The following is a 12,984-nucleotide window of genomic DNA, read 5'->3' as shown; positions in this document are numbered from 1 at the left end:
TTCAGTTATTAATGCACTTAAACTAATCTCCTATAGCTAAAGATAGAAAATAGGCCAATGAATATGTAATGAATATTTGTAACTGAAAATGTATCCATAGTTATTTGAAGTCTTTTATATGCTAAGTTTGTTAAGCACATTTAAGACTTTCATAAGTTAGAAATTAATATCTATTAAGTTTATTACCATTTTAAATGTATATATAATTATAGGCTTAAGAGCAAAAATAAAATAAAATTGGTGATGAATTTGACAGTCACTCAATGCGTTAGTCAGTAGATTATAGTAGCACGTTAATTATTTAAATTATTAATACGCGATCTTGCTTTAGATTAATAATACGTGAAGTTATTATTATCATTTAGTCTTTTTAAGGAAGTACAGATTACCGTAATCGGAAAGATCTAAAATTCTTTTGTCTCTGAATGGCAGCACACGTGAAATTTACTGTTTGTCAAGCAGCGTTGGTCATAAATTTTCTGGTACAACGAACTTGCCAGGTCATGAGAATGATAAATGTCCCAATAGCATATTATGTAACATAATGTGATTCCATATAATTTATGCTTAATATTTGCAATTCTAATCCGTATAATTGGGAATATTTAAACATCAAAACTGGGTTTAAAAATATGACTGGACCAAAACTAACGATTTACGCATTCAAAATTATTTACGGTTTTAAATTAAATTTTAATAATTTTATCATGAGTTTTCTAAATAGAAAAATTTATTTTTTTTCTTCATTTAAAGGAAACTTCGAATTACCACATCTTAAGCAGTTTTCTTTCTTCTCGAATTAACGTATTTCCTTGCATTAACAAAACTACTAGTTTAAGCCAGTTTTCTATGACCGGGAACAAAGGTGAAAAACACATTTATTCTCAAGAATTAATACTCAATAAAAACACATGAAAATTCGTTTCTGGATAAGAAACCTTAACTAAGGGTTCTCAGGCTGACAAACTTTTATTTTTACTGTACTTATTTTTTAAAATGTGCTCGAAGTTTCTTAACTTGTATTGCACATGTACTTAATTGATATTATCTTAATTATACGTGAAATTTTCTTTCCTGAAGCACGATAAAGAGCATAGGCTGAAGGTCAAGAACTACAGATGTTTTTGTTTCTTGATTGTGTTGATATCAAGCATAAATCCGTAATTTAAGCTTTTATGAAGAAAGGTCATGAAAGTTGTTTCCACTTTTCTGTTTGTTATATTTATGCTTTTTTTTTTCATTTTTAATATCTTACTGAACATGGCAAACATGAACCTTAACCCACTCTGGATCGCAAGAACACCATAATATTCGATCTTCTTATTGCTGTGGTCAGTGTTTTTGTTTGTACCTCTATTATCTTTTGTCTCTTCTTTTTTAACCCGTTTCTTCAAAGCTTTTCTTTCAAATTACTTTGATCAAGGTCAACATAGCATTTTGCATTTTCTGAAAGATAAAAGTACCTCGTTAGTTCGTGTTCTCAATGTTGTTAAAATTTCGACTACTTCCGCATAACCGCGTTGTTGAGATTTTGGCAGTTTACATTGTTTTTTTTTTTTTTTTTTTTTTTTTTTTGGTAGGCATTGAAGGTTTAAGTTAATTTTAGTTAAAAAATGTACCCATAACTCTGTGAAATGCAATAAACCATTTCATCTCACATGCGTGACAGTATATGGCGATCGACCAAAGTCATAATATTGGTGAGGGATTTCACAATTCGGGATACAAGAGAGAAGAAAAGGTACAAAGACAAAAATACAGCTCCTTTTAAAGAAACCCCACATGAGATTGAATCGATGACCGGGATGATAGCTGTACTCTCTACATCCTATCCAGCTATGTAGTACTTTAGCAACAAATTCTAATAGCAATACTCTCGTAAATGGTCTGAAACTTTGTGGTAAGTTTTGATTGAAATACTCCTGCGTGGTATCGGGAATGGTATCTGCGATGGTGAGCCGGACAATTTTCTTGTTGGAAATGGTAATATAAGGTATTTTCTCCCTCCTTTCTGCATGCTTTCGTGGTGTAACCGTAGACACTCGGCGCGTATTCGAGAGGCCCAGGTTCGAGTCCCGGCGAGGGCATTGCACATGTTTCATGTCTCCTGCTTCAAAACAACTTAATGACTCTACAATAATAATTACCGTTCTTATTCAACTGTGGCAATAGCCAATTTCAAAGCATTCTGAGTAAATTTCCCGCCACCTGTGTATGTCTTTCAGAGTAGGTGAAAAGTAAATTGAACATTTATTAAATATATATACTTGATAGGTTTACCTCTATTTCGATGTCATAAAATTTGTTATCGTTTGCGAAGTTCGTTTCTTTTGAATTTCATGTTTCTTAAACTTAAGAAGAACCTTGCATTGTATGCGCTTTAAAATTTATGAATATTCTTTTATTTGGCGTTCTTCTGATGATCTATTGTAATGGCGTTCTTCTGAATTTACAAAAACTAAAAATATGGATTATTTCGTATAGTTGAATAAGTCCAAGACTATTTAACCACAAACGTCTAATCCTCTAATACAACTATTCATACTCTTGATCAAATGCGCTTGAATTATATTATGTATTTCGCTGAAAGAGCACTTAAGTTGTAGAAAATATTTATTGCATAATTTTTTTTATTAAACGCGTGTCAAAAAATTCTGAGCGAATACTAAATCAAATGTAAGACTAATTTGATGGCCTCCTCAAATTCTCTCGAAATTAAAAATCTTCATCTTGAACCATCTTAATCTCCATTTTGAGCACAGTTTATGCTCTTTCGTTAAATCATCAGATCATAAAGCACGTACCTTTCATATTTATTTAGTTAAAGTAAATTTCTACGTCCAGTTATCAAATTTCTAAAATTAAAGTTAAACCTCTTAAAAGGGTTTCGACCTTGTGTGGGGGAAGTTTCTGTAAGCGTAAAGTCTAACTTTTTAATGTTTAACTTCATAGAACGAAAGATCCAGCTAATGAGATTGTCGATGTGCATTAACTAATTAAACAATATTCTTACAACTTAAAATATTCCATGTTTTCTGTGCGAAATTCGTAGGGATATTCAAGCTCAAATGTAAGGATTGATGCCTTTTTCCCATGCTCAATAAGTTCAATACAAAGCTTATGAGAGAAAATTTAGGAAAATGCTTAGTAAGAAAACTGCTGATTTTAACAATTAATAATTCAGTCTTGGATAAATTATCATCATAGTTAAAGAGCAGATGGTCAGAGCAGAATTTATATAGATATGTAAGCGCGATCAATTATAATATATTTTAAATTAAATGCAAAGAGATGCCCAGCGCAAATTTTTCTGCTTTACCAGTGTTTTAGCTGCGGTCGTATTCCAGAACAATGATCTGATGTCACGGTTTTGTGAGCACATTTCTTAATGCTTGATTTGCTTATCTAGAATTGAATAATTTATTGGACTCAGAGATGTTTAAATTACCCGTGCATTCATATCGGCATACATTTTGCATATTGACTCTTATTTGATGCTGCAGTCAAGTAACCATCAAATTAAATCAACAACTTTTATATCACAGAATAAAATTTCTGTAGCTCACAAAGCAAGAATGGTTTTCATGCATCTAGAAAAAATAATTTAGATAGTAATGCTCTAAAAATATTTTTAATAAATCTTAAAGCTTTCATATTTTATATTAAGACCAAAGGGGCGTTTTCTTAACGTTTCGTGTGTTGCCTTGATTTATTAAATATCATGTTCTTCGCACTTAAACCATAAAATTCAATACATAGTCTCGCGAGCTGGAAATAATTTTTTTTTTTCGTACAGTGTTGCCATTGCTCGCTCTGAAATCGTTAAGTTTTTTAATCAAAAATTAGTTAAATTTTTACAAAATATGAAATATATAGTAAACCAAATTCCAAATCTGGCCTTCCAGATGCTCATATTCGAGTGGAGGCCTACGTTGTTCAAAATTTGATGTCTCTAGGTTCCGTTGTTTATTCGCATTGGGAGAAACATACATACATTGAGACTGATTCTTCATTATTTAATTTATTTAAATATAATGCAGGGTTCTAATATTTGGTGACAATTTGAAAAGTGAATTGCCCCTTTGGGCCAAAAAAACTCTGAAAAAATCTCTATGCTTTCTCAAACTATAACTTAGCAAGAAAAATCATTACCTTTTTTTTTGCCTACAAAAAGTTTTAAAAAAAATGTGAATTTGTCAATTAATTTTTAATACCATTTTTTATGATTTTTAGTACGAAATAATATTGTGGAAAATAAAACGTAATCTAAACATACATCTTTAAGACATTGAGCAAATAAATCACTAAAAAAGTAATAATATTTAAAATATGGGAATCTGACGAAGATTATTTAAATTCATTAATTAAAATTACCTTTTCAAAGAAAAATTAAAGAAAGCTTTCACCTTTGAGTTGTTGATTGTAAAGAAACCAGCAACATAAACAGACCTGTTCATGGTATCGTAGAATGAAATTGAACTATATATGAACAGTAATATACTCCTTTAAAACAATTCACTGTGTGCTAAATATGCAAGAAAAAAAAGGCGAGCATCCAACGTGTTAACTTGAGTTTTTCGATCATATGTGAACTTCTTGAGGAAAGAGCTTCTTGTGATTCAATTAAAACTGTATTCTGTGCTTCAAGCTGAATGAAAATAACATCAAAAAGTATATTTCAAAATGCAATGCCTGTAATAAGCTGGTTTCTTGAATAAAAAAATGGAATTTATTCATGCGTGAATTTTAGTTTTCACTTTTCCTTCAGGCACCTATTCTGTTTTGTTACTATGTATGAAGGTGGTTATTCGAATTTGTATTGATGCATAATGGTAGTAGTTAACGTCGTTGCTTGGTAAACGAATGTAAATACTCAGGATATACAGCCGAAAACTTATTATCCAACTTCTGAAAATCGTTTGGCAACTGCACAAAGGAATTAAAGCTTTGTCTGATATCCGCAAAGATGCGAGCACATTAAAAAAAGAACAAAAATTTAAAAAGCTTGAAATTTTATTCTTTAAATTCCAACTTGATGCCTGAACATCAAGTTGATGTTCGGCATCAAGTTTTCTTTACCCATATTTTAAATCGATGTCCTTACAATTTAAAATATGGGAATCTGACGAAGATTATTTTTCTTTTAATTAGAAAGGTTTACAGGTTTACTCGTAAATTACTAATTATGTTTTTTATCTTTCATATAATGAAAAGTAGATTGTAGATTTGTGTATTGATTCATTTCATACATAAAACTACAAATTCATATTTGCCTAAATACAAAACAGAAATAATTCATGCATGTAAAATATGTAAACTTTACATTCCCATAGAAATTCAAGTAATAATTAATTATTATTTTTGTTCTATCGTCATTTTCAAAATTGCAGCTACCTTTTTGGATGAACTAAAATTAAACGTAAAGCGTTACAAGTAAAAAGATGAAAAAATGCTAATATATATCCAAAACTAGATCTAATGTTAACATTTCCGTATATTCATTCTATTACAAATTTATTAACATTTTATTATCAATTCGCTGTGTATTCCATTAAAATGTATAAGCTTAAACGTATTCATCCAAACAAAACTGACACTATTTCGTTTCATGCACGTCCTGGTATGTTTTCACCTAAGTAAAATCGTTGATGTTTGTTAATACAGTTAATTATTAATACGATACGGTAAATACAGTTGATGTTTGTTAATACGGATTTTAGGATAGGGGGGAAAACTGAAAGCTGTTAGATTTTAGCGTTTTTTTAACGTTTTATGTGTAACCTTTATTTATTAAATATCATCTTCTTCGCACTCAAAACCTAAAATTCAATTCAACAGCAAAATGTCGCAAAATAATTTTAAAATGAGCATATCTTTAGAATTTCCGATACACAGTCTCGCGCTCTGGAGATAAAAATGTTCCCCTCCCCATACAATATTGCCATTGCTCGCCTTGAAATCGTTGAGTCTGTTAATCAAAAATTCGTTTAAAGTTTTACAAAATATGATATAGCTAATAAAACAAATTTCACATTCCAAATTCGGGCTTCTAGATGCCCATATTCGGGTGTAGACGTACATTATTCAAAATTGGATGGCTCTAGGTACCATTGTTTTATCACAATGCGAGAAACATACATACATTTATGCAGATTCTTCATTGTTTAATTTGTATAAATATAACACATGGCTGTAATATTTGGTGGCAAAAATTGAAAAGTGAGCGACATTTATAGTGAACCTACGCAAAATGCCAAAAATTAATAGCCTTGAATATTCTTACTTTATTTCTTTTACTTCTTTTCATCCGAATTATAACCTCCCGGTGGCAGCCACTAACTAGATTCGATTTTATTTCTGTATCTCTACTTCCGAGCATTAGTAAGTGAAAACGTCATAATTTAATGTCAGTTTAATTTTCTTCAATGAAATTTTTATTTATTTTATTAACATTTCTGCTAAGATTTTCTTTTAATGAAAATTATTTTATTTCATCCTAATACTGAAATACGACGAAAGTCTTTCTTTTCGTGAAGGTGTCTGTGTTTGTATCGGTAGGACGTGGGAACGCGTCATTTCAATTGAATTTTTTATATTGAATTTTCTGTCATTGTTTACATTAGTATGCAAGTCATTAGTGGAGAAAGTGAACCAGTCATAAAGAAAGGCACAGAAGTAACCTTTCTTTTTTAAAAGATGAACCTTAACAACTCTGAAAACACTTACTTACGCAACATTACACTATTATTTTCTGTAGCATCATTACTATTATCTTTTACCAAAAACTAACAAAGGCAGTGATGGTAATCTATAAATAAATAATTATGTTTTACCAGGAATAAGATTTACTCGATTCTTGAATGTATAATCAGATTATTGTTTATATATTATGATTCACCTTGTAAATATGTATGTTTAACATGTAAAATAAAATTGTATCTTGAATGTATGACGATTTTTCACTAAAAGTCTTTTTTGGAAAACTGTATATATCTTATCTTAGTAACTACGTTGCATAGTATTAAAAAAAAAAAAAAAAAAGATTTGTAAAATATTGTGCCATTTTCTCTCTCTCTCTTTTTTTTTTTCTTTTCCCCCCCCCCCTTCTAATCAAGTGTTTCAGAATATTTTTAGGAAAATGGTTTTTTAATGATTAATATCCCTTTTTTTCTGATATATATTTTATTTTAATCTTTCTGAAAAAAGCTACTTTTACAGAAAACTTGGGTGGAAGGCATAGTACTCAATGTCCAGTAAAATTTTATAATAACGGTTACGTCATTGTTAAGTTATTTCATCTTTAAAATACTCCTATTCACCTTTCTTTATGTCTAAAGAAAAAGAAAAAAAAAATCAGAAGCAAAAACATCTTTACAACTGAACTCCGCTCTTCTTCAAACTTTCTCAAAAGGACGACCTGGGCCAATCTCGTTTCTCCTTTTCTTTTTCAAGTTCCTGCTAGATCAACATTCTAACCCTGAGGTGTAATTCTTCTACGATCGATAACTGAGGATTACAAATGAACAGAAGGCCTCAAGGAGGGAGGACCCCAAAGGTTAAGCTCCTTTGAACTATTTCGGTATGTGAGTATCGTAAACTGATGGTCAAGGAAAAAAAAAAAGGTGAAAGCAGCGGGTTTTATAGAATAGAAATGTGATTATTCTTTCTCCATCGAAAAAAAAAAAAAAAATGCATCAAAAAGGAAATGCCAAGATGATTATTTGTTTGAAAAAAACAGTAACCGATAGCTGAAAGTTGTTTGAGGTAGTATTTACCATCCGCATTTTTCAAGGTCATGAGTGGAATTTCCGTTGTTGGTCGAACCACTTAGTCCGCAAGCAGATACAGGTTATCCCCGTATAGCGTAGCATTCTTGCAACATAGTTTTGTTCTAATAACAATAAAGAACAAATATGATTGCCTAATTCAGGGTTTCTTAAACTTTCTTCAGTCCTGACCCCTTTTTATCATTGAGATTTTTTCGCGACTCCCAGAATCCCAAAATATTTACAAAAATTTTGTGGGACCGCATAAGCATTGCTCAAATCCTATACACGCGTGAGTGAAACTGTCAATTTTTTCACTTGTACTGTAATATACAATTGCAGTTTTAGGTCATTAACTTTAATTTCTAATTTTAAGGCATAGTGGAAATTTTAAATAAGTGACAGACGAAATGACAGCGTCACGTGCAAAGCAAGGAAAATGAACTTTATTCATTATTTATTTAATTTATTCATTTATTAATTAAATAAATAAATAATGAACTTTATTCATTATTTATTTATTTAATTCAATATATTATGAAAAGGAATGCGTCGAAACGTTTTCGTTTTTTTTCTTTGTCTGCATTGCTTTATCTTTATCTATTTTCATATATATTGCGTAAAAATATTTGGTAATTGTAAAATTATTATAATAAGTTAAAGAAATATCAAAACTGTTAAAATGTTTGGCGACCCCCTGCTGCAAGCCCTGCGACCCACAGTTTAAGAAACCCTGGCCTAATTAAAATTTTGATTGAAAGCCAAGCAAAGCCAAAAAATGTAAATATAAAGTAACCTTAAAAAAATTTACATGTAATGTGAAAATTGTATTCCCGAAATGCCACCTCAAGTCGCCCCATTATATAATAGTTTCGAAATTATTTTCTATTCGTGTTTGAGATAACTGTCCCATTAATGGCCGGGCGGATAAGATCGCTGATCGCGGACAGTTCGACTCAGGTTTAGATTCCAGTGAAATCGCTGTCTGCGTGGATGTTTTTGTGTTTCCTCAAGTGTAACATAAATAGAGCCGATTTCTTTTTGAAAATTCGAAGACATTTTCTTATGGCAGGTATCCTATTGTGCTTTGCTATAACCTAATGGATATCTTAATAATAATAATGTAACTGTAGTCAAATTGAATATCCATACCATCTTTAAAACGTGTGCGAAAATGTTAGTAAGTTATTGGCGAGGTAAAAGATATATCTCATCTCTTCCTCGGCTCATCTTGGGCATAAAAATTAGCAGTTTAAAATTAAGCAGTGTTTTAATAAAATTTCTTATTATAAAAATAGAAAAACATTACAACTGTTGAAGGGGCTGATGAAGAAGATGCCATGAAAATATCGAGTGTATATGATTGATATAAAAGCTCTAAATAGGCAAGAAGATGTCACGAACAATCCCAGAAGCGGACAGCCCAGAAACAATGATGAAGAGTAAATGTAACAGACTGCCAGATTCTGTGAACTTTAGACAAACGATTAATGTGTATGACTGACGTGAACAAGTATATGATTGATGTCTGAAAAAGTACAGATTAATCGAGAAATTGTTAGCCTAATTTCTATTATTCTATTCTCTTTTTTTGCCTAAACCACAGCTTGGTATTACATTAAAATGAAACAAAATACATTAAAAATTAAACAAAACACTGAACGTTCTTCAGCAGTCGTTTAAGCTGTAAGGTTAAACACAGGATTCTATTAACTGATTAATAATATTATAATTTCTTGTATTATTGTAAATAATATTATAATTTCTATTATAAGGATCATAGAAATCAGTTTTTGGTTTGCTCTAAAAAGTAAACTCTCAGCCCTTTCATCTAACTTTTCACACAGTAACTGAGGTACAACTGAATGTTTCCATAAAAATGTATAATAAAATTGCTGTTAAGAATCTGAATTGGTTTGAGTTTAGGGATTGCATCAGATATTGTACCAAAAGGCTCCAGAACAAGTATACGACAAAATGTCACTTAAAAAATACGTCTTAACTACCAAAACAATTTTTAACAGTATTTTTACAATGTACATCTTACCTATATATATGCGTAAACACATTATAGTTTTATGCACAATTAAGCTTACGAAGACTGGTAGGCTTTCCTACCAGTAGTAGTACTAGTTCCTAAGTAGGAAGCATGGCATGCCTGGTGTGCATTAGCGGGGATTCAAACCGCGGATCGTTGTTTTGCTAGTTAGATGTGCTAATCACGAATATCACAAGAGTACATATGGAAAACTATAATAATTTCTTACAGTCTCAACTGTTGCACTTAAAAGCGTACAGGTGAGAGGTATGAGATTCAGTCGACTCAACCTAAGTGAAAACGGAACCCAAGTTACGTGGAAGATAATTTCCCCTACATTTTAGCTTGGACAGTAATCTGGAAACTCTGGTCTTGTTGCGAATGCAGTCGTATACATCATATTGAATTCTATAGTTTTCTTCAGCATCTGTAAAACATGTGTAGCTTATTTCTGGGCCCAATAACTCGCCTAACTTCTGATTGGTAAATTCGTCCAGTAAGATTTAAGTACAAAGTATTTTGATATTTTAATATGCAATTAGTCCATTTCAGAATTTTTCTGCGCAGTTTTTTTTTGCACCTCTGTTGTTAGTAATTTTCTAGTTCCTTGTTTTTATTTTTTCTTATGCATCTTTTTTCGGTCTAACGCTGAACCTCTAACTGGCTATTCAATACGTTTGCCGAACCAAGAAGCATGAAAAATTAATTGGTTACTCGCCGAGATTCGAGCTATGGATCTTCCACACACAAAGTGGACGTCATAACGACTGTATCTCGAAAATACGCACGAAAAAAGTCGATAATTCCTTGCAAGCTTTTCTTTGCATTATGATTGTACCATATACTGTGCACACTCTAGTACTGTTATATCATCTGTATCACACAAACTGTGGCTGTTTCACACAAACTGTGGCTGTATCACGCAAACTGTGGATGATGGGAAAAAGGTTAGTATCATCTGTGAGTTCCGTTGGGAAAGGGGAGAAAAGAAACTAATTTTAAAATCCATCATCTCTGATTGAGACGGTTGGTGGAGCGAATTTTTTTTTCTTTGAGTAGTGCAATACTATTAACCGCCACCCATTTCCCATTTGTGAGCTTTAGAGTTTTGAAGCATACATACTTGAAAAACATCATGATCTAACAACTGATAAAAGAAAAATGTGATTTTACTTTGGATATGTATCTGAAAAACCTTTCAGTGCATCGTTACCTGTTGTCAGATCTCAACTCGAGCATCAGCTTATCAGATACCGTATTTTGTGGGAAATTCCGAGGATTTTCTCCCACATTTCTTCCGTCTTTAAATAAAAAGAAGCCATAGAAAAGAAAAACTTGTCTGCGAAGCAAGAAATGAAGCCTAAGCATTGATAATGATCGATAACTGTTGTAATTACTGTTGCTTTTTTCTTTCCTTGTCTTCTAGCAGCCACATTAAGTTTAGAAGAAATTAATGATAAATAAAGAAAACCAAAAAGGGACAGTTAAAAGGAAAATGAGGTGAGAGTTGCTGCTTTAAAGGGCTGAAAAATTCTATTAATCTTTTCATTATTGCGGCCTTTGTTGCTCATTTTCAAAACTCTTTTTTTTTTTTTTTTTTTTTCCTTTTTTTCCAGCCAAGCTCATTTTTTCAGTTACTATACTTCTGTGAACGTTCATACAGAAAGGAAGACACCGGATTAACACTTCAAACCATTAATTGCGCGATCGTAATTTAAGAATCGGAATGATAAAAGGTATTCTAATTTAGTATAATAATAAGAAGAAAAAACTTTTCATTAAAAATTTTTAATTAAATCAAAATATGAAATCTGCTTTTAACGAAAACAGTGTGACTAAATTTAAAAATACAATTCTTAAAAAGGCATCTGTAGTTATTAAGAAGATATAAATGAATTTAGTGAATGGAGTAATTAAATCTCTTAAGTCTTGAAATTCATTTTCTGAATATAATTTGACCGAAAACATTTGAGTAACAGTTCAGATTTTTTTTTAACTTTCTGGATTCTTTTTTAAGTCAAAGAAAGTGTGGACGGAGAGCATTATTTCAAAATTCATATGCGCTAGTGTACAAAATTTAAGCAACTTGTCTAATTTGGGCCGTAACTACGCAAAAAATTCAACTTGGGGAGCACGCTGTCCATTCTCTTATGTGGATATCTTCACTTTAAAGAAGGTCCTCAACAGCATGAATGTGTATGGTCGTGCGCTAGCATCCATAAAAATGAAGTCGGTACCTTTGACACCCATATAAAGTAGGTGGGAGAGGATAACTTCATTATAGTAACTATGTCCGGTAAGTGAACCTCTGTCGAAACTCTGGAGCTTCATGCATCTTTTCATTAAAAGGCCTCACAATGGAAGCATGTCAGGACCATCTCTACGGTTATTTTCTCTGATGTTGGTGGGATGAAAGCATATCCCTTCGTCTCTGCATATCAAATGGTACCGAGCAGTGTTTGTAAGACTCAATGAACTTATTTCGATAAAGAGGACGTGACTCCATTGTTGAGAAGTCTAGTCGTTGTGTTCTTTACACCACTGTAAAAGGTGCCGCGGATGGGATGCTGTAAATGGTATGCAGCTGATGGGTGAATAGGCCACCTTTAATGCAGTCGTCTGACACTGTAAACGGGACATCTGTCGTCCAGTTGCCGTGCGCAACTGCTGAGCAATGTCTGGCTTCGATCACTTTTCGCCTGCAAGGTGGTATTTCGATCATCAGTCACCGTTTTTTTCTTTGGCCGACCTCTAACAACTTTTCTTACATCTGTACCTATCGTATGAAAAGCTCGTGAGACAACACTTTTATTAATTCCAAACTCTTGGGTAAAAGCCATCAAACCACGCCCATCCTCAAGCTTGCCAAACTTTCTAACACACTAGCAGAAGAGTACCTGAAAATGCGTTATCCTTTGTTCTTCGTTAGCTGCTTTGCACTACGCGCGATGACTCCTCTCGTTTTGTGTGCCCTGACGTAACCTCTGGCAACATGGTACTAATATTTATATATGAATCATCTTTCTATTGAGGTGACTTTTCATTGTGCTCATTTCAAAAGGCTCTTTTCAACAATTTCATGATAGCATATTGAAAAAATGAATTTGTTGCTTAGGTTTTGCACACTAGTGTCTCGAAAATGACAAATTAAAACAAATAATCGTGAAGAGTGAACATAAA

At 32.1% G+C, this 12,984-nt stretch overlaps 1 protein-coding gene across 6 annotated transcripts in view; it reads left to right on the top strand.

The window, feature by feature from the left end:
* The window catches only part of LOC118187721 (nuclear distribution protein nudE homolog 1-like), a 184,284-nt gene that overhangs the window by 32,457 nt on the left and 138,843 nt on the right, over positions 1-12,984 (top strand). The gene's annotated exons all lie outside the window — the stretch shown is intronic.

This window comes from Stegodyphus dumicola, chromosome 2 (assembly GCF_044657685.1).
Source record: "Stegodyphus dumicola isolate Sdum_Otavi_A_Nest chromosome 2, ASM4465768v1".
Taxonomy (NCBI): Eukaryota; Metazoa; Arthropoda; class Arachnida; order Araneae; family Eresidae; genus Stegodyphus; species Stegodyphus dumicola.
This window is presented reverse-complemented; position numbering and strand designations above follow the sequence as displayed.